Source organism: Lasioglossum baleicum, chromosome 12 (genome assembly GCF_051020765.1).
Source record: "Lasioglossum baleicum chromosome 12, iyLasBale1, whole genome shotgun sequence".
Taxonomy (NCBI): domain Eukaryota; kingdom Metazoa; phylum Arthropoda; class Insecta; order Hymenoptera; family Halictidae; genus Lasioglossum; species Lasioglossum baleicum.
Window position 1 is genome coordinate 2,958,783 of NC_134940.1, and position 27,547 is coordinate 2,986,329.

At 43.0% G+C, this 27,547-nt stretch overlaps 2 long non-coding RNA genes across 3 annotated transcripts in view; one reads left to right on the forward strand and one right to left on the reverse strand.

Moving 5' to 3' along the window:
• The window catches only part of LOC143214617 (uncharacterized), an 82,625-nt gene extending 61,663 nt beyond the window's left edge, over nucleotides 1-20,962 (reverse strand). For both annotated transcript variants that reach the window (XR_013010178.1, XR_013010179.1), the window contains exons 1-3: nucleotides 18,371-20,962; nucleotides 17,968-18,138; nucleotides 1,766-2,446 (exon numbers count right to left, since the gene is read on the reverse strand). This is a non-coding gene — a long non-coding RNA (uncharacterized LOC143214617). The remainder of the gene's footprint in view (nucleotides 1-1,765; nucleotides 2,447-17,967; nucleotides 18,139-18,370) is intronic.
• Nucleotides 5,416-22,288, forward strand: LOC143214620 (uncharacterized). Its single transcript, XR_013010184.1, has 3 exons — nucleotides 5,416-20,336; nucleotides 20,961-21,287; nucleotides 21,359-22,288. It is a non-coding gene; the product is annotated as an uncharacterized LOC143214620 (long non-coding RNA).
• Nucleotides 22,289-27,547: the final 5,259 nt, after the last annotated feature.

A 27,547-nucleotide genomic window follows, 5' to 3' on the forward strand; every position in this document is an offset into this window, starting at 1 on the left:
CTTTTCAATTACTATGAAAAGAATGTGACGTGACAAAGGTCAGCCTTGATTGTTAGGCGGAGGTCCGTTATAGCAAACTGCACACAATGCGAAGCACAATTCCAAGATATCGATCGTGTCATTTTCTACGCTGCGCGTCCTTCGAGGTGTCAATAGGAGATTATTCAAATATCCTCCTTCTAAACCTTGCTTAACTTTTAATTACTAACACATAGTTAGTACTTACAATGTGAAAACTCGAAATTTAATGGTTTAATGATTCATTGAAGTAGTTAGTTTATTGAATAAACATTAGAGTCATATAAAATTCCTTGTAAACGATTCCGTAGAAAGTGGAGCGCGAGTAACTGAACGTTAATCGCGAATTTTTTCAAAAATTTTCTCATTATGAATTCAATATATGTCTCTCCTTTGTGCTCGATAAAAATGACGTAAGACTTCGGAGCACAATGACGACCACTATTCAGAGAGAGGCCATGTATCTCTCCAGTCTCCTGGAAGTAAACATTGCCTCCAGAAAAATAGGTGGTGTCATTTTCCAAAAAATGCTTGAAATGCTGCAAAAAATCTATGTGATTTAAATGGTTAAATCTTCTTAATGGGTGAAATTGATTTGCAAAAGGGTGAATTTAGAGTGCAAAATGCGATAGCTATATGTATGTAGGCTCGAAGCAACTTTCACCTTCCGCGCCTCCAGTTTCGTCGCACGCAGAGCTCTCGTAATTTCCATAGGCCATTCAATAATGTTAAACAAGCGACTATAGAAAACAGCACAAGCTAGTGGGAGGTTCGTTGATTCGTCGGCTCACAATGGGGCGATTTTCAAGAGCACGCGATCCGGTGGAAATGTAGACCATGGTCAGTTCCGACCGCAGGAAACTCTAACGTACACTTTTCACCGAGCATGTGTTCGCGGGGTATTATTTGCGTTACACGGCGCCGGAGCTACCTCGTTCCCGATCGACTCGTTAATGTTAACAAATGCGAGAAAGATCGCCGTGAAACGAAGCGAGAGAGCCTGATTTTCATTCATCCAAAAGAACAAGAAAATTCATAGACGATTGAAGACGGTCGCAGAAAATAGAAGGAACGAGAGAAATTTAGAACAATCACAGGCGAATAATTAAGTCGCGCTGTCATTGAGGAAAACGGTCAGCACTTCAAGGCCGATGAAGGACACCTCTCACGCAGGTGAGAGGATAGCGGTACTCGCGATACGTCACCGCGACCTCCTGATTCTCCGATCATGCTCCTTTTTTTCGCGGGAAACTAGAACTAACGTTACTCACGGACTCGGCGCCGCACATTGCCGCGAACATGATTTATAGATCAAAACTTGGGCAGGATCTTCTAATAAATTTTAATCGCCGCGTTTTTTACGGTCTCTTCATTTCACGGAGACGCTAATGAAGGAAATCTGCTCGGTCGACATTCTCGTAAGCGTCTTTTATCGTAAACTTTCACGCGGGTAAAATACGACGGTTAACGAAGACATAGAGGAGATAGACATTCTTCCTTTTTCATTGTTGCAACTTTCCTTTGGATTCGTTGTAAATGTTATTTCATGAATTGCGTAGAGAAAGTTTTTAAACCGTAGAGTGCAGAGATGGAAAGAATATTGGTGCACAGTGAATTTAAGGGGTGCTGCCCTGGTGAAATTGTTTTAGAGGTGAAAATGGTTCCATAAAAAGCGTTGCTGTTAATCATTAATTTTCACCTCTGCACCTCCGTGAAGATCGGAAAGAATAAAAATTGTTGCACTTACCCTACGCCTGAATCCGAAGCTGCTGATGACAGTGACGGTCGATTATAATCGTTATTATTCGCGTTTCCTCGTACAATGTATGCAGAAAAACGCCCTCGGTCAGTTTCTAAGATGGTGAGAGGCCGTTTTTGCGGGAAGAACGCGAGCATCGACCGTTTAAGCGGGCGCAATTATCGCACGGGGACCAGTTCCCGCTATTCCAGTTCCACTATGGTAACTATACCGCGGCCGTTACGTAATCCGCCCCGATTGTCGGATCGCATAAATATTCTCGCGGGATCCGTTATGCCGTTGCACGCGTGAATGAGCCAACGCAGACCTTTATGCAACGACCTTCTACCGTTTCGATTCGAAGCCGTGCATTCACGGCTGCATTCTTCCCTGGCGATCGAGAGGAGGCTTCGAAGGAGGAAACTGGTGACTCCATTCGACCGACCGACACACATTCTTCTTCTTTTCAGTCGATCGGTCGACCACCGACAGATTAAATCCTCGGCCTGTCGCCTACCTGTGCCCGGCGTGGGACGATGTCGCGAGTACATCAATCCGGAGCGCTGTTTTTCCATGGGAAACTGGAAGACGAGCGCATCAGGTCGGCCATTATTGCGCTAACTCGTGGAGAAGTCTCCTGGGATTTTCAAAGAGACTGCAGTGTCGAATATGTGAAACATTTCTTCCGACCTAGAACAATTTAATCGTATATGATTTTTTTCATTTATAGATTTCTCATACCGTTCATAAATATTCAGTAATTAATTAGTAGACTGCAGATCTTTATGCATTTACAGCAGAATCGAGTAGATGAAATTCGAAATTGTTGGAAAATTTGACAAACTAATGTCAACAGATTCTCCTGTATTAAAATCATTGAGGGATGAGACAACATTCAGTTTAGTTTCCATTTCTTGCAATCGATGTAGGCAATTTTTTCAACAATAGTTAAATTTGTGAACGGATTTACAAACCGCAAGAATGTTTGTTTGTTCCTCAATGGAAAAATGACGAGTTCCTTGACTCCGCAAAATTTAAAAAAACCCAAATAAACAACATAAAACGGTCCGGAATAAACGGACACGTTTTCCGTAACCGATTGTTCGAGTTAGGATGTCCATGGATCGTTGGTGTATCCGGCAGCGACCATTCCCGTCGCATAATTGATACGACATATGAAAACGATCGGGGTCAACTTCCATGTAAGATTCGACATGCTCGCTCGACCTCACCACACCTGTTTTATCTACCAGCGGCGATCACGGTAATAGCACGGCCGGATCCATGGCCGATCATCATGCGTAAAGGCTACAGCAAATATCACACGTCTAACCGAACGACTCCCGGCATTGCCGCGGAACAAAAGGCCTGGTAGGACCTTCGGTCTATACAAACGAGCAGATGTCCTCCGACAACGCAAATTGTCTTTGTCCTAGTTTGCCGCGCGCAACTCCCCGCAAAACTTTGCTAACTCGTCCATTAGACGATGCCCCGACTTTAATTCCAATTACTCTGATACGTTTAATCGCCGGAGGCAAAACCGAGTCGGATTCGTTCGTTCACGAATCTACCGGCTGCCCTTGCTACTTTGTCGCTCGCGTGTCAAATCAGAATATCAGCTGATCAATATCAATATATTCAAAACAATCAATATTCAATATACTATAAGTTACAACACAAGTTCGAATTTAAAGTTCCGCGAGGTTCGCGTGCTTTAGTTCTATAAAGTAGAATTGGTTGATCATGGTCTGACGCGTTTGACGCAGCGTATTCGCTGCATTTTCAAACTCGATTTCCTCGAAAACGCGCGCGAAGCGTCAAACAAAAAAATGTTATTCATTTTTCCGACTTATTTTTACATGTATTATCACCCCCTGCTCGGTTGTACCTGCCGTCCGGCCACACCCTGTATATATATTCAATATCAATGTAATACAAAACGTGTAATATGTTCACGAACACTGAACAAAAATTCCAGACAAGGGTTTAATTTATTTGTACGAACGCATCGTATCTTTAAAATTCAAATTCCCGCGGAAGTCTGTCAACAATTATCGTGTTCCATCGGTTAATAGACGACCCGTCAGCTGAACAAAGTGACGAACAACGAAAAACTTGTTTCGAAACGCTAACTCTTTTCAACCGTGCGATTTCTGTGTGCATTAAGCAAGGAATAAGGTTGGCCGACGATTTATTCGATCGATTCCCACGTTGTAGAGAAACATATACGATGAGGCGGACTCTCGACTCTCGAGCAACATACGAGAGCAGAGTTGAACGAGCAAAGAGCACAGGAATGCACGGACGCATGCATTACAACGTTAGACGGATGTGTAATGGCGACAAGGTTGCAGCTCGAGAGCCGTTGAACGAAACGCGTAGACAAAGGAATCGCAGCCCAAGACCTTCGTAGCACGTGCGTAACTTGCCTTTAATGCTATGGGGAAACATAAATAAAGTCAGGGTCGGGTAACCACATGTCATTGTCCCGCCATGGCACGCTGCAACGGCATGCCGCGCCGGCCCGCCCAGTGAATGATACTTACTAAATATTAGGCTCGAACGAAGTTTTATTGCCCGACCCTTCCCTTACAGCATGTAAACATCCTCGGTAGCCCATGTGCACGGCATAATGCAACGACTTATTAGTAAAAATGAAAAATGTATGTTCAATGGTACATACTTTTTGCTCGTGCCGGTATTGCCGGTGTCATGTAGGCGTGACTTCATTTGTGCTGTCTCTCGCAACATCCTTGGCGCTGTTTGACTCATTTGCACACATTTGTACATTATGAATACTGAAAAAAGTCGGCAAATAATATATTTTTGCCGAGGGAATAACGATTGATTTACGAGTATTAGCACCTGAGAGGGATGTGCGCCTATATGTGTGATCCTCCTGTTCTTCTGCAACAGAGTTGCGGAAGATAACACGATTTAATCTTTGCGAATAGGTTTCTATTAGATTTATGCCAGTCTTTGCTGGTTTACAATAAATTTTTTAATGTTTTCGGCGCAACGGTTCGATCGTTTAATACGAATTATAAGGCAACTTTGCTAATTGTCAAACAAAATCAACGTTTCGATCCCAGTTTTGATCTTTTTAACTTCCCGATTTTATAGGGAAGTTATTGTAATGACCCCGAAAATCGAAAATCGATTTTTTAGCAGATCTTCACGTTTCATGGTTATTGCAGTCATTTTAGACTATTTTCAGCAAAATGTTCGTGTGTGTGTGTGTGTGTGTGTGTGCGTGTGCGTATGTCTGTTTCTATGGTATCAAATTTTTCGTTAACGTTTTCTGAAAAAGTAACAACGCGATCAGAATGATGAATGATGCAATCGATGTGCCCCGTCGTAACTTAGAGCTGATTAGATTTTGGTCCATATTGGTCAAGTAATTTTTTAGATTTTTAGTTTTTTTCGAAAGGAGTTCATTCAACAATGCAATTTATACGAGAGAACGGAAAGTTTCCACCGAAGAAACAAACTTAATTACACAAAAAAATTTTTTCATTTTTTTTAAATTAAAAAAAATTTTTTTACTTCAAAAAAAATTTTTTTTTTGTAACTTACGCTAATGTTTCCGCTTACAATAATCGAAAATTATCCCAATGCAAGAGTGAGTTAATCATCTCTACTCCCAAGAATACATTTTCAAAGAATATCGATGAAAGTACAAAAAAAATTTATATTACAATCTTTAAAAAAACAATCAGTTCAAAACGAATTATTAACTGAGATTAAATTGAAAATTAATATAAACTATATGATAATTATTAATAACATTGATGTTGAAAACGGATTGGTTAATGCAGCACATACACATGCGGAATATTAAAATTTATTATACTTTTCCAGAAAATACTAAAATTTCGTCTATATTGTGGTTAGATTTTCAATTGGCCAGAGTAGGAGTGAAAGTAAGAACTCGTTATCGTCGTGATTATATGAAAAATGCAAATATTCATCAAAATTTAACACCAATACTAAAAATCTCGAATCATGTAAATCTGTCGAGTGAGGAAAAATATCAAATCACACGTAGTCAATTTCCAGTGGTTCCTGCTGAAGCGATTACGATTCATAAAAGTCAGGGACAAACATAGGAGAAAGTATGTTTGAATTTTAAAACATCAGAAAAACGAACTTTACAGATGTTGTATGTAGTACTGAGCAGAGTTTCAAAATTGAGCGCGGTTTATATATTTTGGGACAATTTAAATTAACAGTATCGAAGAAAACCAAGGTCAATACTGCTAACCCGGATAATGAGGAGTTGTATCGTTTGCGAAAAACTATAATAATTAAGACAATTTATTTTGCAACATTAGTATGCTATAACAAGGAACCAAGCGAGCAACGAGCCTACGATGTTGGTTTAATGCGACGCCATATAGCAAACATTTTGATAAGTAGAAAACTATTGAATTTCCCTGAAAACGTATAATCTTCTTAAAAATTACACTTAATAATGATAATAATATACTGCAACTAACGAATCGGGAAGTTCTTTGTGTGGCTCGTGTAGAGTCACACACCAAATAAAAAAAAACATTAATAGCTATAGGTACTACTAGCCATGCGTACCACTAACCCTTTCGTAAGAGCAGTCCTATCCGCGAGCTCGCGAAGCGAGCGAGCAAAAACAACCCTACTCGCGAGCGAGCAACAATAACCCTCTAGTTCAAGATTTATTTGAATCGCGTCTGTAAATTAAATATGTTGTTGTAATTTCGGAAAAAACAGATCCAAACTGGGATCGAAACGTTGATTTTGTTTGACAATTAGCAAAGTTGCTTTATAATTCGTAATAAACGATCGAACCGTTGCGCCAGAAACATTTAAAAATTTATCATCAGCAAATACGATCAATAGAAGAAACATATTTCCTGGTTTACCTACGGAAACTGGAAAATTCCCATTTTCTAGCTTGATTTTATAAACATTGAAATAAGGAACAAATCTTTTTCGTGTCTCTAATAAACTCCTGCTACAAAAGGGCCAGTATAAAAAGGATGAATTGATAAAGATCAGTGTTGCCAAAATATTATAATCGCTCCGTCGACAGAGTAGCAAAGAATCACCGTGTCCATCACCGTCGATGATGCGCCAGGCCTAATTCATCAGGGGATTGAATCGCTCGAGGATCTCCAACTATTGGTCGACATCCAGTCGAACGCACACGGATAATACGTTCCATTGAACGTAATCAACTAGGAAACGCTTCGGTAAACCTTGGAAATTGACCTTGACTCGTGTAGGAAAGACGCTCAATGTATGGATGATCCCAACACGCGCGTGCATCTACCGTGCATGTGCAACCGCGACGTTCCCAACAGAGCGTAAGTACCAATGCGAGGAATACATATGGATTTTTTTTCTATAATCGTCCCCAGACGAAACTGTATTGGTACATACTACCTATGTAGAAAACAAAGTTAGCGTGTTTACGCCGCCGTCAGTGGCCTGCGTACTCCATCCATCATATCAATTAGGTAACGCTCTTTGAATAATGCAGCTCGTTCGTACGGGCTACTATCGTCTAGGACTCTATTCTTTGAAAACACGAGTGCACTTGCGACCGGAGGAAATTCAGGGGGATTACAATAAATTTGAATAATGACATCAGTTTCGTACAACCGCCTTTTTGTCAAGCAACAAAGACGTATTAATTTGACGACTCGGACTGAATAATACAAAATCTGCTGTCCAATAATTGGACTTCGTGCAAACAATAATATTTTAGACTTTATGCGAAAATCGATCGGGGAAGTCGGAGAGTTTATAGAAACCAGAGAATGGTCCTGAATAAATCAAAGGACATTTTTCAGAAACAAGAGACTTTTGGTTGAACGAACAGAAAATGAAAGAGAGAAATTGACGAGCTTCAAATCTGGGAATTCTGTCAAAGATAAATAAATAAAAAGGGAACGTACACAAGGACTCAAACGTGCAAATATATAGTTATATCAACGACACGCCGAAAGTAAAAGCAAAACAATGGACTCCGTCCGCTTGGAGCATTCGCCGTCAGCTAAATATAAGCTTCGTGTATCGAATGCAGATTGTCCCAGCGGCTTCCCTAATAAACTACTTCCTCTATGACTTTCGTGCTTTCCTCCTTGCGAACCGACGACCTCCACACAGGGACAATGCACAGTCTTTTGTGATCCCTGACGTCACTCTATCTTTGCATTTGTCATCCCGTCTGAAAATACCAGCTTACACACCGTGCGCGCACGCTCTTCTCCGCCGGGGAATCGTATTTTTGCGGTTTCTGCTTTGAATTTCCAAACACGATTCTCCCGATAATCCTCCGACTCCCCTATCGTTCCTCAAGAACCCGTGACGCCGCGCCGCGCCGCCGTTGAACCTAAATTTTGAACAAAACACGCTGCCTCTGAAGATACACACAAGCTTTTATGATGCCCGAAACGGAACCGGCGCGTTCTCCCATTGTATCCCCGCTCCTTTATTTTCTGCAACGTACCACGCGCATAAAATGTCGACGAATGGCGACGTTATCCTTAATGTTTATTCTTGACCTTCGATCTCGACGGTCGAAATTGTGCTTCGCGTTAGAAGCTTTCACGTGATTGTACCAAATGTTTTCGTCGACTCTTTCTTTCCATGATTTCTCGTGGTCACTTTCAATGTTTTTACGACTATCTGTTAAAGAATTTCAAGACGAATTCGGTAAGTATCATAACATAACAAAAAGAATGGCAAGAAAAAACAAAACAAACTGCTTTTTTTATTTTTTAAACTATACTGGTCATGTACATTTATGGCAAAAATGAGTAGCTGTAATTTAAAATAGCAAAAATATTAGGAAACTTTAAACATACTATTATATTATTTTCAAGCCACTAAACATAACAGGGAAGAATATAAATTTCTATTTCACTCCAGTTTGTTGCAATTTAGGTAAGAAATTTTTCTTTTGCATAAAGATCCGCAGTCTACTGATCACGATTCGTAGTTCGCCCTATATGTATACAGAAAACGTAATTTTAAACTTACGTTACATGCAGATATTTTTATGCGAGCTAATTGCTGTATTTAAAGAAAGAACTAAGATGACAGTGATCAAATTCGCTCTAAAATACTCTAGATCACTCTAGATCAGGGGTGGCCAACCTGTGGCGCATGCGCCACAATTATTTTGTCAATCATGCGCCACGATTACAAGTGGCGCATTGGATCCTTGCGCCTATACTTATTCTTTTCATGTAGGCGCCATAACTGAATCCATCTTCAATATTTTCAACACCTGAGAGCTCTCAGTTAAATTTATTCAGCCTTCTTACTCATCAATTCGTCGCTATTTTTTGACAGTTTACAATTATACGATGGGAATTGCGGTGTTCAAGACAGTGATCGCCCTATCGTCCAGAAGATTATTTCTCACTATTGTAGATTAGTGCTCCAATGAACGTATGTCGTTGCGCGATTGAGTTATCCCTCTGCCTCCCCTAACCGAAGCAGGTTCTACCCCTATTCCTATTTTCCAACCGCAACAACGAACGTAAGAATTTAGAAAAAGTGCTCGAGTTGTATGGCGCACCTGAACTGGTATGTGAAAAAATTTTGCGCATGGTATGCAAAAGATTGGCCACCCCTGCTCTAGATCAAAGAATCACGATCACGGCGTGAATGAAGTTAGAATGACGACGGTGATCGTGATTCTGCGATCACTGCGATCAGTTACGATGTTGCACGGCATCGCCAGAGTAGAAACCCAATAAACCCTTGTCGCCATAAATCCACGGAACCACGTGCCGCAGCGAATGATCATAGCGTTCGACCGGTGTATAATCGAAGCCAGATCGAGACACGTGAAAAGCCTGGTCGGGTGTCGAGCTTTCACCGGGCCGCTCGACTGTATCGTTTTACTAGGAAGTCGCCGAAACAGATTTATCACCGTCGTTTCTCGAAAGTAATAATTCCCTGAGTCACTGATTACCGTGTCGCCTCGCGACGCATGGACAAAAGCTATCTCACCTACGCGAAAGGATTTCTCCAGTGGAGACGAAACGAGAGAGAGAGAGAGAGAGAGAGAGAGAGAGAAGGAGAACTTTGCGTTCACTTTCTCGTTTGATGGAGCAAACTGTGTCGCCCCGAAACCGGGTCGCGCCGGGTATATCGCAGAGAAAGTGAGAGTACGATCGGCGAACCTCCTGCATGATCGTGATGCAGCTGCTATTTAAATGATCTCTCGTCGATCCCGATCTACACCGCGGCTCCTTCACTGGGAGGAGACGGCCCCAGAGGGCAGCACACTCTTGGCCGCATGCTAATTGCAATTACGGACAGGTCCTTTAAACATCAGCGCGCCGCGCATGAATCAATAATCTCTACAGGGTTCTCAGTATCTTCCGCTTTTAATCTAATAAATCGATTCTATGCATTTTTACGTCAAAAATGAGAACATTAGAACAATGAAAACATTAGAAAAATTTTAAATTACCATTATATTATAATATTGTGCCTATTGAGATTGTTGGATAAATTAATTTCTTGAAAGCGACCATGTTCTCTTGGAAAAATTCATGCTTGGAAACAGAATTAATTTTGCTACTTCTAAGGGATGAATGGACTTTCTAAAATAAATTTGAAGAACCTAATTCTTTCAAGAGCCCTGAATAAAAAAGTGTCGCCAGTTTGTTGCGATTCAGGTAGAAAATTTCACAGCAAAATTAATTTTGGTATTTTTCAGCGATGAACGGACCTTTTCAAATAAGTTTGAAGAACCAAATTGTTTTAAGAAGCGTGATTTAAAAAATTGCACCGTGTAAAAGGAGTCTCTCGGGTGAAGTCGATCTCCAAAATCAAGCGCAACGGTGTTTGGAGTCAACGCGGGACTTTTACATTTAGTAAAGTATCACAAGCGAAAGCGAGCGGGCGCGTGAGCGAGCAATCAGCGACGAATTTCAATAGTGTATCATTCCATAAGCTTTCCCACACACGGCGCGGCGCGGCGGAGACGCCGACTTTCGATTTAGCCTGTGTGTTGTCCCGAAGTCCTCTCCGTGGAGAAAGACGGCTGTGCTCCGCTTCTACTGTAACTTCTTCGTGACCTATTCACCCACTTCGCGTTTAGCTTATTCGGCATTGTTCAGGGGCAGACAATGAGCCCGGAGGAATTCGTCCCGACGAATTCGACTCTCGACGATCAGAAAACAAGGTCGGAACCGGAACACTGTCTATCCCCACGTGTGCAGCGGGTACCATTTTCCCGAGTACCGCGTTCTCGTGCATCGAACTATTTCTGGAGCCACATAGAAAGTGAATTGACTCTTGGAAAGTCGATAAATCCGGCCAGACAACTAGACGGCGGACTTTTACGCGAAATAAATATTTGTCTGCGTTCACTGTGCATTTATTTGTGAACCTACCGGTCAAGTATAACCGGTTTCAAATTTTATATGATTAAATGATTAAGAAATATATGTAAAATGTATTTAAATGAAAAAATTTGCGTTAATCATTTTAATAACGTTCAAAATGATAGGGCGGTATTTTTTAATTCTTGGTATCTATACAGGGTGAGTCTGGGAAACTGGGATAAAGTTGCTCCTCGTTTTTTGAGTAAAAATAGAAAAGAAATCCGTCCTAACTTCTTACGACCTTATTTTTTATGTGGATGCACCGATGCACCAAAAAGAAATTGGGTTGCATTAAAGAATAAAGCGCAATCACACCTGACGGATGCATCGGTACATCCACATAAAAAATAATTACTATCATTTTCTATTTTTACTGAAAAGAAGCAGTAACATATTACCGTAGAAGGAAGCTTGCGGAAAGCAGTGGAAAATGACCATGCGCGTCGGAAAAGATGATCCGCTTAGTCCAGGCTCCGGCAAAGATGGCGACAGGAGCCGCAAAGTAAAAATGCCCGGCTCTATAAATACATTTTTCAGTTTGACGTAGATGCCGGCTGACCTTTGACCTCGAAAGGCAGACGGCCTAAAATCAGAGCGCTATAGCGGCCAAGCGCAAGTAGACGGTACGGTGGCATATATTTCGGGGTCGTGACCGACTTAGCCGCCTCTCCGAAGTGTGCTACTCTGGCTTGTCCCTATTCGATCCCTTGCGAAGGCCACGAAATGACGGAATAATACATTCGATGTCAATCCGAATAATACATCTTGATACGCGGTCGCGCGCTACATTCGTATACCTATCCTTCCCCGCCTCCCGGTCTCGCATAATAAACTCTTTGTGGATCACGAGCGTCGACCTCATGCGTGTATATGTGCCGAACCGTTTCCCATCATAAGCTGTTCGACTGACCCGGTTACACTTCTGCGACAAAATATCTTCTATACCGGTCACGAGTTCAAGAGCGTCGTTTTCACTCCGGCAATTCAACCGTGTACACGCGCTCTTCTTTGTGGGGCAATTCATTTAGCAAATTCGTTGACGAAACATTTTTGTTTGCGATTCATTCTTTACGATACTCTCATCGGAGCATTTCTCCCATTCTTTTTCCGAGGGAAATCAGTCCAAACATGATACCATTGGTGATACAAAAACATCGAAAAAAATGAATTTTGTATGGAATGGTCTTATCGCTAGTACGCATAGTTTCCGAGATATACGCAGAAAACCGTGAAATCCTAACTAGTCCAAAGAAAGACCCAAAGTAAAAATTGTGTTCCTTCCATTTACCTCTACAACTTTTTATTGATTGGACTAAATGTAAAAAATGAAAATATACATATGTTTGTATTTATTGAAGCGTATCGAGTCTCGTGTTTCATTCGCAGTAATGACACCGTTCAAGTGTGTCTAAATTTGATTTGCAAAAGGATGAATATACACCCAAGCAACTTTCTTTCTTCTACGTTGAAGTGCAAGGGATTTCAAGTCTAACGAGGAGATTTCCTAACAAAGGATCATCTTGTATCAACGTTTTCGCCATCGCCAAGGACATTACGAGATCCCGAGAAAGGTTGGCCCACCCTGTACGTCACAGCGAATGCCACGAGCCCGTTTAGCCGGCAATAAAGGTGTCTCCGTCGCACGACCAGCGTCAGAATTTCTCTAGAGAACATCTGTCGCGGGGTTCTCCCGGGGTCGGAAAGCGAGATTTAAAAGCGATCGTTCCTATCGGCCGTAAAAACGTCAGTCGCCCCTCGAAAAAGGCAGGGAGGCTAAGGTCGCGAGAACGTCTCGAAAGAAACGTTCGAAGCGGAGGCGTTTTCCGCTTGCGAGGCTGCCGATGCTGAACGTGGCCCTCGCGTGCCTCCTCGTGCCCGCCATTTACGGCTTTATGCATTTACGATTATTGACACGGGCCTCGCTTTGCCAGCCATAATTGCGAGTGTCCGCCAGCGACGCGAAGTATATTCGATTTTACAGCCTGGAGTTCTGAGCCGACGAGCTCCGGGCCCCGGATAATCCGGGTAAAACGTGCGCCGCACGTCAACCCCCGACACTAGAAATATCAGTTTCCTCGAGGAATCCTTCGCACACGATCTGCCGAGCCAATAAAATCCTCGGCAATTCTATGCAGAACGCGACGGACTTCAGATTCTCTTATTTCGTTACGCGCGCGACGCTTCTGTTATCGCGAATAACAAACTCCGATCTTACAGTTCCGATTTTATGACCCGGCGAAGGATTCTCTGGATTTTTACGGCTCGCTCCGATTATGCTTATTGGCAGGACCTTCGATACCAGAGAGAGAGAGAACCATAGTTCCGCTTGGACGCAGTAGAATACGAATATCTTCGTACAGTAGACTCCCATATAACGTGGTGCGAAAATTGTTTAAAATTGCTGTGTACCGATATCTTCTGTGGCAACATACGATAAATACATACAGTCTTTTCAAACAAGTTTCTGGTCGCGTTATGCGAGAGTCTAGTGTACGTCTTCGAATTCTTAAATGAAATAAGAATAGCAGTATCCAGAACAGTTACAGAAGCACTCGCTGTAATCAAACGTAGATTTAGTTCGAGCCTCCACTAAACATTCGCAACAATGGATTTCGCAACAGAGGGAAGAAAAAGCAGAATCTCTCCGGAGGCGTGTCCGGGGTCGGAAGAAAGCGAATTTCGAAATTCTTCGGAGGCGACCACACGCGCACGATGTGTTCCGTCAGGGTTCGGAATAAGTTCACGAGGTCATCGGACAATGAAAAGGCGGGAATTCTTTGTCTGTGGTGCCGACCCAGAAACCTTATTCTTTCTTCCTCTCGTTTGTTTTTCTTTTTTTTTTTTGTGTTCACCGATCTACGATCGTAGGTGCGCGCACGAGCCGTTTCGCGGGGCCTCGTTAGTGAAAGTTACCTCGACACAGAGGCAGTGGGGAGAAAGTGAAAGCCGTTTCCGGGATAAGCGTGCCGGGTCTCGAGATTATATCGAGGAGGCGGACTGATATTAATGGCTACCCGATTACACGATTCCTGTCCATCCGCGAGGGTATTTACGACCGTCTTGGACCCCGTCGGATAATGCCCGCGCATTAGAATACTATGTCGCCTTTTAACGATGTCATTACGGCCTCGTAAAATAATATTATATAATGGCCCGTGCACGCGAGAGTTGTTCCCCTGGACCGGTACTAATAACTACTCGATTACGCGAGCTTTCTAGCTTTAATTCTTGCGATACGCTTGTCACGCCTGCGCCACTGTATTTTTCATTTGGCCGGGTCGAATGCCCACGCCACTGCCACGCAGCCTGTGTCTCGTCGATTTTTTATTTCCGAAAAGAGGCAGCGGACTTTTACGTACACGGATCAATTTTACCACGTTTTTATTAGCTCGCTTTCTTGTTTCATTGTCTGTTCGGTGGGAAATTTTGCAATTGATTTTAAACTAACTTCCTGATGAGCTAGAGACTTGAAATCGGTTACATGTTCCTAGTAATTTTTCTATCTCTCAACCCTCGTTCATCCCTTGTTGCCTTTAATATTTTCTTTGTCGCCTTTAAGAACTTTCATTGCTGTTTATTGCTGTTATATCGTGAAGTGGGGCTTCAAAAAAGCATTCCGCCATTTCGTATGTCTCAGTCCAGCCTGCGAGTGGAATTTCGCGTACAACCGATAAAGTAATTACAGTAGAAAGTGTGTCAATACACACCCTGTATATTACCAGTGTCCGCGACGCGCGACGTTGCGTTATTGAAATGAATTTATTAGAGCCGTGTGGGTGAAAAGACTTATACGTTGACAGGGTGGGCCGGAATTAATGGCTGTTCTACATTCTGTCAAGAAAGTACCGGGAATAGGTCATTTAAAAAGCCCGCTGAAAGGGATTGTCGAGATTCTTTTTGTCGCCAAGTTGGCACAACTTATACTCTATACTCACGCGGAGTTTGAGCGTCAATTGTCATTTAGTTTGTTTACAGTGCGCCATTTTGTCAGTTCATATCTCAAGTGTGTTTGGCGATTTTTACAATGGATAAAAATATCGAACAAAGTATCTGTAATTTTTTTCGATTACCGCGATGTTGTGCACTCGGAATTCTTGCCACAAGGTGAGACAGTAAATAAAGAGGTAGCAGCATATATTTTCGGGTAGTAGCATCATAACATAAAATTTCGTCCAACGGGAAACGCGTTGCGAAACAGCGCCGAAAGCAAACCGCGTGGCGCAAAAGTAGGAAGAAGAAGACGATGTCAATTTCTTTTCCTCTCTGTTTATCGCTTTCCTCCGCTCGAAACGCGAACACGGCATTAAAACGCCGCGCGTCGTCGTTCGCTCTCGAAAAGGGAAAGGGAACTGGAAAGTGGAACACGGCCAATGGCCCGATGACCTCGTGACACACATTTCTCGCTCGTCTCAACGAAAGTGAAAAGAATCGGTCGTTTATAGCCGGTCGAGATTTACGGCCGCCGCTACCTGGCGAACAGTATTTCATCCAATTACTGCGACGCTAAGCGAAGGGCAATTGGCATCGAGAAGAGAGAGAAAGAGAGAGAGAGAGAGAGAGAGAGAGAGACTCGGGGAATTATTACTTATTCCTGCACATGGAAAATTATAAGACAATACGAAGTTCACTTCCCGAAGAAATACCGAGCCGATATCTTTGTCCATGCTGCCTCGCGTTCCTTATTCGCGATCCTTTGTCTCATCGTTCCTGGTAGCAAGTGATAGCAATGCGTTGATTCATTCGGGCTTTGTACGGCGAAAGCATTATTAGGCGAGTTAGAAAATATATCACAGTTTGTAGACAGAAATCGTTTTCATAAAATATTTGCTCCGATCAAGTAGAAAAGATTCTGTTTCAATCCTTCGAATCAATGCGTGCCATTTTGAGAATATTGTTTTCGTTTCATGTTTGATTTGATGTTTTACGCTGTTTTCAATGTAAAAAATCGATTGTGAGGGATGAAGTGAATGTTTATTTAACTCCTGGTGCCCACAATCGTTGCAAAATATTATCTTGCACAAAGATCCGCGGTCTATTCACGATTAAAATATTTTACGAGAGTGTCTGAATATACGTCTTTTAGACTGTTCAATTGTTTCGTGTACTTTTTCAACGACAATGGGAGGATCTTTACGAGCCGGAAAAATTTAGGGCCAATAACTCAGGCAAACGCAAGCAATGATCGTAACACGATCCGTCCAGTCCTTGTGCAGCAAATTAGGACAGTCACGTAAAAATGTAAGAAACGCACCGTGACGAGGAAAGTCCCATCTCGAACAGATGTGTCGAGGAACCGTGAAATCGGGGCTTGGTCCTCAGGATGCAAGAAACCGCAAAGAGGTGGGTCGAGCGACCCGTGCGGTGAAAACTCGGTTTCGAGAAGCTGCCCTTGGAGTCTTATGACTTTCGTACACATCTCTAGAAAGTCTCTGAAAGTCGCTTTCTCTAGGAGGAAGATGACCCTTGACGAATCACCGAGATTACCTTGGCCTACCCTGAACGTAGGATGTTTTAACGAGAAAAGGTAATTTTAAGGAACCGAGGAAACACGAGCAGAAACATAATTCATTCCAAAAACATGGTTTGCACGTTTTTCGAAAGGTCGGTAGGTAGAGTGATCGTCGAAGTTTGTGTACGAAGGGTGCCGAATGATTCTAATCTAATAAGAGAATTCGTTCTCATTGAATTTCAATGAAGGAAGATAATTTCTACATTGTGCATAAATCTGAAGTCTTCATTCATTAAGAATACATAATACCAATAATATAATTAGAGACTGCGGATTTTATGCATTTATCACAAAAATGGGTAGGCACAATTTGGAGCAGTGAACATATTAAAAAGATTTCAAGACATCAATGTATTGGTTTCAACTTCGTTAGATAATTAAAAGAAGAAAGAAATTTTTATTTCGCTCCTCTGTCTTGCAATCAATGCAAACATTTTTTATTTTGCATAAAGATCCGCAGTCTAAATATAATTGAACAGGTGATTTGATGCATTTATGAGGAAAATGAGTAGGTTTAATTGAAAGCAGTGAAACATTAGAAGAATTTAATAAACATATCAACGCTTTACCTACCGAAAGCCTATTAATAGGATTTTCAATGATCGTGCTGTACCAAAAGGAAGCATAGAAATCGTCTGTTACATTACGATCTTAAATGAAACTATTAGATGACGTTATCGAGAGCGACTTAACTTGTTAGTTCACAATGAAAATTGCTGTCGCTGTTGAAGGTTCCGTTAAAAAGTGTCTAGCCGTGTACCATAGATTTTTCGAAATCTGCTGTCTACTAATAATATGCCTTTATTTCCCCATTGAATTGAAACACGGACTAATAAAAAGAAAATGACGTCAGAATAGATAACCGCTGATCGATGGGAGAAAGGCCAACGAGCTGGGCCTGAATTACCCTAACCCTGCTCATTGTCCCGATATCCTTGGCTCCGTTTTTAGCCTGAAATCGCACGGGCATACATAGGTGCACTTTGGCCTCTGTCTTTTACACACGTCCGCGTACACATACACGCGCGCGCACACATATATCGTAGCCGGCACATCAACCACTTGAGTAAACGAGCACGTAACTTCGTTGTTCTAACAATATCCGCGAGGCACACACGGAAATCGAACTGACTTTGGTAACTGGAATAGCACGTCACGGTTTTTCGCCGCCTTCGAAAGATCACGATCCACATCCGTGAACTCTGATAATTATAGATTTATAATGAATGGCACACGCTCGAAGGTCGAACGTGTTCTCTCTTCCCCCCCCCCCCCGGCTATGCTTTCTTCGATCCTCGGAACAACCTTACCTGTTTCATATTTCGATCTGCGAGAAAAAAAAAGCTGCTCGATCTCAAGGCGGTCTTCTTTTCCGCGGACGAAACGTTCCGGGTATAATGCTCGGCATTGCTCGGTCTCCGAGTTCCATCGTGATTGTGTCAACGCGGGTCATTCGGCGCTTCTCGATCGGTTCCCAGATTCTGCGAAAAAATATGAGAGCAGTGTCATTTAGGTATTGTGTGAGGTATGATACCAATTTCATGTCCATAAAATTTTAAAAATCATATTCATTTTCGAGTTGAAATAGCTCCGAGTGCAAAGGGTTCAGAAGCGGAATACACGAAACCGGAAGGAAAGGCAGAGAATGCCAAGACAATGGGCCAAGCTCCCCAAAGAATGAACAATAATCCTGAAGTCATGCGTAATAATAACCCTGAAAGAGTTGCAGCAATTCTCTCGGTCCCGATGACGGCGCTTCATTCAGAAATCCGACTATTTCCGGTTGCAGACGTATCCCGCTACCGAGTGACACGACTTTCGCCATTGGCCACGGTTATTAATAACAACTGCATAACAGGTCGACCTTGCACACAGCCGTGCATGTGTCTACAACTATTTTAACGCCAAGAGGAAATTCGTTTCGATCGTATAAAACGATTTTATCACTTAAAAACCACGTGTTGCGCTCCATCGCAGGAAGTAGAAAAATATACGTGCAACATTGACTCGGAATTTATTTATCTAAACAAGTCTGCTCTCGTTCTCAGGCACTTGTTATTTAGAATACGAAAATAGGCATTTATCAAAGGTCGCGGAAAGCTATTTTAGCTTCACTTTTTCGTGATCGATCAATGTCAATGCCGGACTGCAAAATATTTAGCATTTATGGAATGAAGTAAACATTAAGAAACGACACTGAGAAAACACTCTTCCACTTTCCTAGCATTTTTTAGATAGAAAAAAAAGGTATACCGCCTCCCATTTGATTTGCAACTTGTAGACTGAAAAGATCAATTGCAAAATTTGTACCGAACAAACAGACAGACAGACATGCAAGAAAGCGAGCTAATAAAAACGTGGTAAAAATAGTTAGCATTTATGGAATGAAGCGAAAATTAAGAAACGACACAGAGAATACTTTTCTTCTTAAAAAAAAAAGGATTCCGCCTCCATTTCTGGCAGACCTCGAGCATTAGGATCGTTCAGACAAGCACGACTCGAAGCCCTTCCGGTTGAAAAAAGCTTCCACGTTGCGTGCGACATTTGTGTTACGCGCGGAAAGAAGGCAAAGAATGAGAAGTAAACGGGGTCGTAAATCATTTCCAGTTACCCTTCGACCCTCCCTCTCCGAAATCCATTACGACATTTCAGGGCCACGGCTGTGCGAGTATTCAAGGCGTAACGGTCCACGAGCGATCGTAAATTCCGACCGGTCAAAAGAAGGGGACACGATGTTTTCCCAGTTTCAGGTGTAGTCGATTATGAGAGAAAAGTCGAGGTCGTAAGCGCTGTTAGTCTGCCGTTCCCCGACAGTTTACGACGCTTTATGAATTTGCGAACTCTCGGACAGCTAACGGATAAACACTTCTCCCCTGTGCCCATTCGAAAACAAAAGATTTCGCTGATTTAACCAACTGCTCGTCAACTTTTCACCTTCAGTTACTCGTACTCCACTTTCTACATAACTGTTTAAAACGTAGATCCATTTTTATTGAAGAAACTGACTATACTTCAATGCGAAATAGATATTTGCTAGTGTAGTCGACACGCCTTTGTTTGCGCTTGAGTAATTTTAATTCGAAAATCAAGACATTTCTGTCAGCCCAGATCATTTTTAATCTATGTAATCTTTTCTACATTGACAAAAATAGTATTCAAACTGTTTTCAATCGTGGTACAGACTACAGACGCCTCAGAGTCACCATTCGAGTGCAAACAGCTAAAAGGATGCTGCGGACCACTGTGGAACGTGGAACACGGACAAAGGACTGAACAACCAGGAGAATGTCGCGGTGGAAACGACGACAGCAAAAACGCGAAAATTCCAATCGTTCGTTAGGGATGCACTCGAGAGAAAAGGATCGCTAACGATCAGCCGGTTGTTGCGAGGATCCATTGTGAACGCGCGTAAGTCAGGTAGACGAGAGCGCGATGTGTATAGCGTCCTTGACACCCGACGGCCTTGTCAAGAATTTTTCCGCATTCGATTGTTGTTCCAAGCATGCTCCGCGAACTGCACCTCCGGATGGAGGGAGAATAGAAGAAGAGGACAGAGTAACCGGTGACCAGGAAGCAGAGGAAGACGAACAGATTGGCTACTGAATGGCGAACCAGCTGCGCGGCGCGGCCTTCGGACAGCCGCTGTAAGATAGAAAATCAGGCGGGATCCGGAGAAAAGGTATCGCAGTTGTTTTGCTCGCCTTCTCCTGCCGTGGAAAATGAGCTTTCCGAACCTTGGAGAATTAATTCCCTAATTGTTTGCGACTGCGACGTCAACCCCAGACCTCCAACCGAGTCATTCTCCTGGAAAATCGTAATTGCGAACAACGGAATCACTTGTTCCCTTGTTAAATCCTTCCTTATTGCGCCTCGTTTGCATCTTTCACATTCATCTGTTTTCACGAGTACTCCTTCGATGATTTTACTAGGTCAAAGTTATTGATACGTTTCAATCCTTTTAATTTTTCTATCCATTTAAATTGTAGCTACATACTCATTTTTGTTATAGATGAATGGATGCAATAAATGCAACTGTGCAATCTCATCGCACCCTTGACATTCATCCGTTTTCATGAGTGGATCTTTGCAATGTATTCCTTCAATGATTTGACTAGGTCGAAAGTTTTTCATTTTTCCATCCTTTGAAACTGTTGACTGCTCATTTTAGTCTTGGAAGAATGTATGCAATGAATGCAACAGGCTGACAAAACGCGGTTTTCGCGCAACCCGGACGCGGGAACCGCAATCGCAGCCGATCGAACAGCTTATCTGGTATCGTAACAGAGTGTCTTCTTTTTCCTAGCATCGCAATCGTGTTTTTCCGCCGTGACTCCTCGCTTCGACGGCCATGCCCTTGACGTGTCCCGATGCAGCACACATAAGTTCATACTGACGTGCACTATGTGCACACACTCTGCACAGGTCACGAGGACGTGACGTCTTGTCGGAGCCTGAATACATGCGCCGGTGTTTACGTGCGTCAACAAAAATCGTTTGCAACGAGTCGACACGACCACACGACGACGGAGAAACTGTTCCGGAAACTATGGCCGCCGCTGGTTGATTGAGGACACCTTGATGCCACCACCTGCAATTACGAACGAACGAAACGAGCATTACATAATAAACTGTATGTATACATGTATGTGATTGGATATTGTCTATCACGATTATAAGTCACGTATGTATATGTTTTGTTAGATGTACGATCGATAACCGATGGGTTAAATGTTTCATGCGATCAACTGATATAAGTTCAGACTGTGTGTCAAGGACTTCCTGGATCAGAATACCTGCAGGATCGTCGGCGGTCTGCAATATGTATACTCGTTATAAAGAACTTTCCTTCGAATAGACGTGAAAAGAAGCTTCAAAGGGGAACGGCGAGTAGCCAATGCAATCCGGAAGATTGCGCGAGAGTTTCGATGATCAATCGCACAAATTGCTCCAGATTTCGACTGCGCCGGGAAAAAGTTCCGACATCCAATCGTAGAAATTACTCGAATCGTCCTACAGACGAGTCCAACGATCTATAATAATTAGACTGCGGATGTTTATGCAATTTTGAAACCCTAGCACTCGAATGGTGGCTGACATTATTAAGTATAATGGGATCTAACCAATTGCTAATCATTTAAGTACTGTTCGAGGTATTACATCAATTTCATATCCATAAAATGAAAAAAATCATATAGAAAGGAATCATTCTAGGTCGAAAGAAATGTTTGATCTTCGAGTTCAAACGGCTCCGAGCGCAAAGGGTTAATTTTTGTAGATGAATCTGAAAAAAGTTGAATCAAACAGAACGTTATCGTCGGCGACAGTGGTCTTTGCAGACACGAAATTCCAATTTTCTGTCTGATAAAACCTTGAAACTACAATAATTTTTAGCCACAGTCTGATAAGAGACTCGGAGAGAATTTTAATTTTGGCCGATCGATCGAGGTCGTGTCCGGTGGGTAGTCGGGTGCATTCAACAGTTGGGTCCGAGTAGACCCGGTCGTTGCATCTCGCGGCGTCGTCGTGGGGCCGGAAGTGCGAGAGGGAAATCGATGTGTGTTGACTGCAGCGAACGAGTCTGGCGTCGTTCAATGCCACCGTAAAACTGCGCTGCTCCGATAAGACGGAAGTGTACGTTGGTCTGGGCGTGAATCGTGCGTGTGCACACGTACACACACATGACAGGCGTGCACACATGTGGCGCGTATCGCGTGAAGGTACACGTGCCGATGTTCCACGTGCACACGGCCCCGTATTAATAGATACACGGGAACCGGGGATTTCGGGTCGATAGCCGTGACGTCAGTGGATCAAACGGTCGAGAGAAACGGGAAAACCGTGGAAAACTGGAGAGAGAGAGAAGGATCGTGTGGGGGGAAGGAAGGTGACGATAGGCAGATAAAAGTGAGAGAGAGAGAGAGAGAGAGAGAGAGAGGGACGAGTTGTTTATGGAACGAGCAGGAGAGAGAGTGCAGAAGGTCCGATAAGTGGAGAGGAAGAAGTACGAGGAGGAAGAGAGATCGAGCGCAAAAAGAGAGAATAAAAAGACAGCAGAGGGAGGGGAACACGGAGGCGAATGAAGTTCAAGGTTATCGCGTTTGAATGCACGTCCCATGCGGAAAATAGGAAAAGTGAGCGAATGGATTTCCCAGCTCCACGGAATAACGTTAACGTCGGCCGGATGGTGGGCGGCCGCAACGATTTCCGCGAGGAAATCCCTGGACGATCCACAGCGATTTCCTGACCAGCCTTTACAGAAACTTTCTACGAAATCCTCCCACGGATCCCTCGTCCTCGCCCTCGCGAATCCTTGTTCCGATTGAAAAGAGTTTCGAGCTTCGGATTTATTAGCGAAGCTTTTTCCACAACGGTTTGCACGTTTCCCTTTGTCGGGTTTAAGTGTATGAAAAAGTTTTGGACCTTTGTTGGACCTCTTGCATAGTGAACACGTACGATCATTTCTGATTACGTGTCGGTAATGATGCGCCTGCGAACCCAAGGAAGTGATAAACAAGAATATTTGCTCGTCTAGTTCGTTTGTTCCCGAGAGTCGCATGTTCGGTGAGCGTTTTGCAACGAGACGTCCTGGTGACATTATTACAAGGCGATAATCCTCGTGACTAAGCGCAATGACGAAGTCAGCTAACATTGCATCCTCCTATGCACATGTAACATCGTATACGTGTGGATATTGCGCAAGTCGTTGAAAGGTTGAATTAATGAAAAATTCGAGGTAATAAACTATAGAGTGGAATAAAAGTTTAATCGGATTTACCGTTGTCTACGATACGGCTGATTCTGCTAATTTATAAAAACAAAATTGGTGTTGTCATTAATTGCGATTGTGGAAGGGATTCGTGGTATCGATACCAGAATAGTTAGTTTCCTCGAGATATTTACAAATGTTCTCAGCGACTCAAATTAAATCGAAATTCAACTTTTAATCATGATATTTCATTTAAATGTTGACCTTAGCCGCGTACTCAACGTTTGTTCGTCACGTTGGTTAGTCAGAGTCAGAAGTGACCGATACTTTGTACCTTGTTACCAGGAATATCAATATATACATGTATTACGCGCGTACAAACTGACTCATTAATTATGTTGAAACGTTAAGCTCGTAATCACGATGCACAAAACCAGCGTTCAAGGTAATCAATCCAACGCGACTACTACGTATTATTGTTCTTCCCGCGAGATGATGCAATTCCGTGAATCGTGATTAGAACCGGCGCTCTAATTCACGCCGAGGTCCATCAATAATGCATAATATTTCACGGAGCAGGTTGTTATGACAAGCATAACGAAGTTCCCGGTGCAATTAAAAATGTCCGCGTCATTAGCCTTGAAGAGCGATCAGATCCGAAACCGTACTAAATCGTTCGATTGGTTGCAGGGAGGAAGAAGGTCATAGATCGACTTGGATTAATCCCTTGGACGGGGAATTGGGTCCTAGATCTTTGCACTATTGGCTCGGTAAGACTCGTGTTCTGGATCCCTCTCTCTCTCTCTCTCTCTCTCGCTCTCTCTCTCGAGTTTGTTGTCTCGGCTCTCCGCCTGTCCTCAGACCGTAATCGTATTTGGGTTAGCATGCCCGGACGTGGCGACCTTGAACTTGCCGCCCCCGGATGGCCAACATCAACGCCCAATCCCCTTCTGTCGCGGGAAAAGCATAGATACCGGGAATACGGTTCAGGAAGTGGGGAAAATAACCGGAAACCTAACGATACGATGGAAAATTTAATTCTCAACTTTCGCCAACCGAACTTTTTCCCCTTCGATGCTTGTCCGGAGACACCTGCTTCTTTACATAATTAATCGAAACATTTTCCGTTTCGCTGGGTGGTTGTACTTGCTAGGCTGTTTTTCAGAAAATGCTGGAATATAAAATTTCACGAAATTTAATACGATTTTTCTTTATTCCAGATCTATAAAGGCTACCAGGCAGAAATTAAAAATTGCACAAACATCCGCAGCAGCGGTCTACTTTAAATGACACTTTGATGCAACTTCGGATATTCAACTTGACTGATTAATTCCTAATTTCTGTTCTTAACGCTGAACCTACGGAGTATTGGGTTGGCAAATAAGTTTGTTTGGTTTTTTACATTGGAATAAATCACAAAAACCGAACGAACTTAGTTGCCAACCCAATACTAAAAGCGATTCAAATGTTTCAACTTACGAAGAAGACAGCGCTCTATTTATTTAGTTTTTGTGCAATTTTTATTACAGTACGTTCTGGGATAAAGAAATTTATTGAATCAGTTTCCACGCAAGCAACTTCGTGATTTCAATAATTGTAAAATGAAAGATATAACTTGACAGAGAAACAGACTGACAAACAGACAGACAAGAAAGCGAGAGCTAATAAAAACGTGGTAAAAATTAAAACTTGCATCCCTTTGCTTCTTTACACCAGACTTAAAAGTCCGGAATTGGTTTTGATTGTTCCCGGCGTTGCTGGAACGTTAATTCTCCAGGTAAACGATATTCGTATTTTATTAATTACAGCGCGGCGCGGTGGAGGAAGGGGTTGATAAAAGGAGCAAAAGCGAGCGTCGCGGCGCCTGCGTCACGACACCCGGCGTACATCCATGGCCAAGGTCCTCCCCGGTCACGGGCAACCCGTTATACGTAGCCGGGAGCCGACACTCGCTCGAGGTCGTTCACGATTGTCTTGTTCGCCCCAAGGCTCGAGAAAGCTTGATCCCGTGGCAGGACCAACGCGGTGCATTATGGAAAGATATTGCCATTCACCGAGAGAGAAACATTACTCCCATAACTCGCGTATACTGTCACTGAATTTCTCGATCCGGAACGCGCTGTGGGGCGGAATATTAGCTCTGCCTGATAGAGTTGACGGCAAGTAAAATTGCGTTCGCGGAACAGAATTAATTAGCACGGCGAACATTGTTTAATAAACTTCCCGCGTGTTCTCTGTATCGCAGCCATAAGCGGAATTTGCTTGCCGGCGTTCATGCGAGAATTATCCAATTAATAGTTGACACGTAGCTATTCTTTCGGATGACTTACATCCGGTACCAGCGTTTCATCAGCTTGTTCTGCGTGATTCCACGCGGCCTCTATTATTCAATGATTTTTATCTTTGAATCGATGATTCGATCCGTTCGTCTGCGTGTGTCGCAGTTTTCCTCGTTTGTTGAAGTAGCTGTGTAATTAAGTAGCCCTTGCCGTATTTCAACAAGTTCTAAACGAAGTGTAACAAATGCGAATGTTATGCCTTTCTTTTGGAATGAAATCAAATGTTATTCGTTTGTATTGAAATAAATGTACGACGTAAAAAATCAATTGTAAAGGAAATGATACGGCAATGGTTAATTTGTAGAATTGTAATTCGAGATCAGAAGCTGCGTTGTTTCGTTCCTGGTAGAACGAACGAGTGTTTTGTTGTGACGTTAAGAAACATTCCAGTCGGGCGGACAGGTATATAAATTCTCGAGATAAAAGGCATCCTTCAACAGGTGACAATGCCATGTTTCTAGGCCACCGCTATTCCGTTGGACCGCGACCAATTTTTAATTCAATCCTGCTTGTCCCCGGACATATATGTACGTGTCCCGATGGTACGAACGTTGTTGTCTTGTGTAGGTCAGTTCTCGATTTGGCGGCAGCCGTAGGCACGGAAGGTTGTGACCTACCGTGGAATGCGGTAGGTCCTCTGCTGAGGATATCTTTCTCTATACCGACCTTGAACGTGGGAGGACCCAACACAAAATCTCAAATTTATATTTCAATTCTGTAGATTCACAGAGTCCAAGAAATCAGACTGTTTCAAATAAATTGATGTAATATTTTAAATGCGTTCCGGAACGTCTTCTCCGTTTCAGAAGACTTCGGAAAATGGAGAACGCAGAGTATACCGCGTCCTATTAATGGAAGATTTGCGTAAGTTTCCCCGTCTCGCGGGCTCGGGCACCGAGTACAACGGAAAATGCGTTCTGCGGCAAGGACGAAACTGGGTTACATCAGAAAAGAATCGTAGCATTCTAAACGTTAATATCATTTGCATGTCGAGATAGATGCTGGTTCACGTGGAAACTCGTAAAAGAAAAAAGGCAGATATGCCGCTGATACCGAGTCACGTTTACAGCGCGAGCCACAAAACGCGAATGTATATTTTCTATTATACAGAGACTATTGAATTTGTTTTGGATCTGCGAATAGGTAGTCGATCTTGAAACAATCGTTACAGTCGGGTACCATTATTCACAGTATTGTTTACATTATTAAATATGTTGGTATCCATTCAATGACTACACATTTAAGTATTGAATGATTCTAGATCGGAAGAAACGTTTGATTTTCGAGTTAAAATAGCTCTGGTTGACATCCCGATCAACAAATTCTGAATCTAACGTGAAAATAACGTTGGTCAAGGATGACAATGCGATTGCAAGTTCGCATTGTTTGTCGTTCGAAGGACACTGGTCCGTTTTCCGGGGGCGTCCGGGAGGATCCAGTTCGTTTGATGACCCATTGCAACCGGAACATTAATCATTGCGCGTTTTGGATCGAGCCCATCGCTACTTATAACGGTTTGCCCGTGACCAGCGAAGACCTTGGCAATGGCTCGCGCGACGTGCTGCGACGTACAGCGAAGCCGGCGGGTTGGTGCACATGCGCCGGGTGCGCGCGCATCTCGCTCGATGCATCCGGAGGTCGCATATCCCGTGCACACCGTCAACGGTAACCTTGACCTTATACCTCGGCCCGCTGGCCAACAAGGTCCATCCACTCCTGAACGGTTGAAGGTCACCGGTACCGTGGCCAGGAAGCGGGGACGAGGGAAGGGAGAGCCGAGCTGATGGTAGCGCCCGGCTCTCTCTCTCTCTCTCTTTCGATCTCTCACAGTGCGCGAGAGAGGAC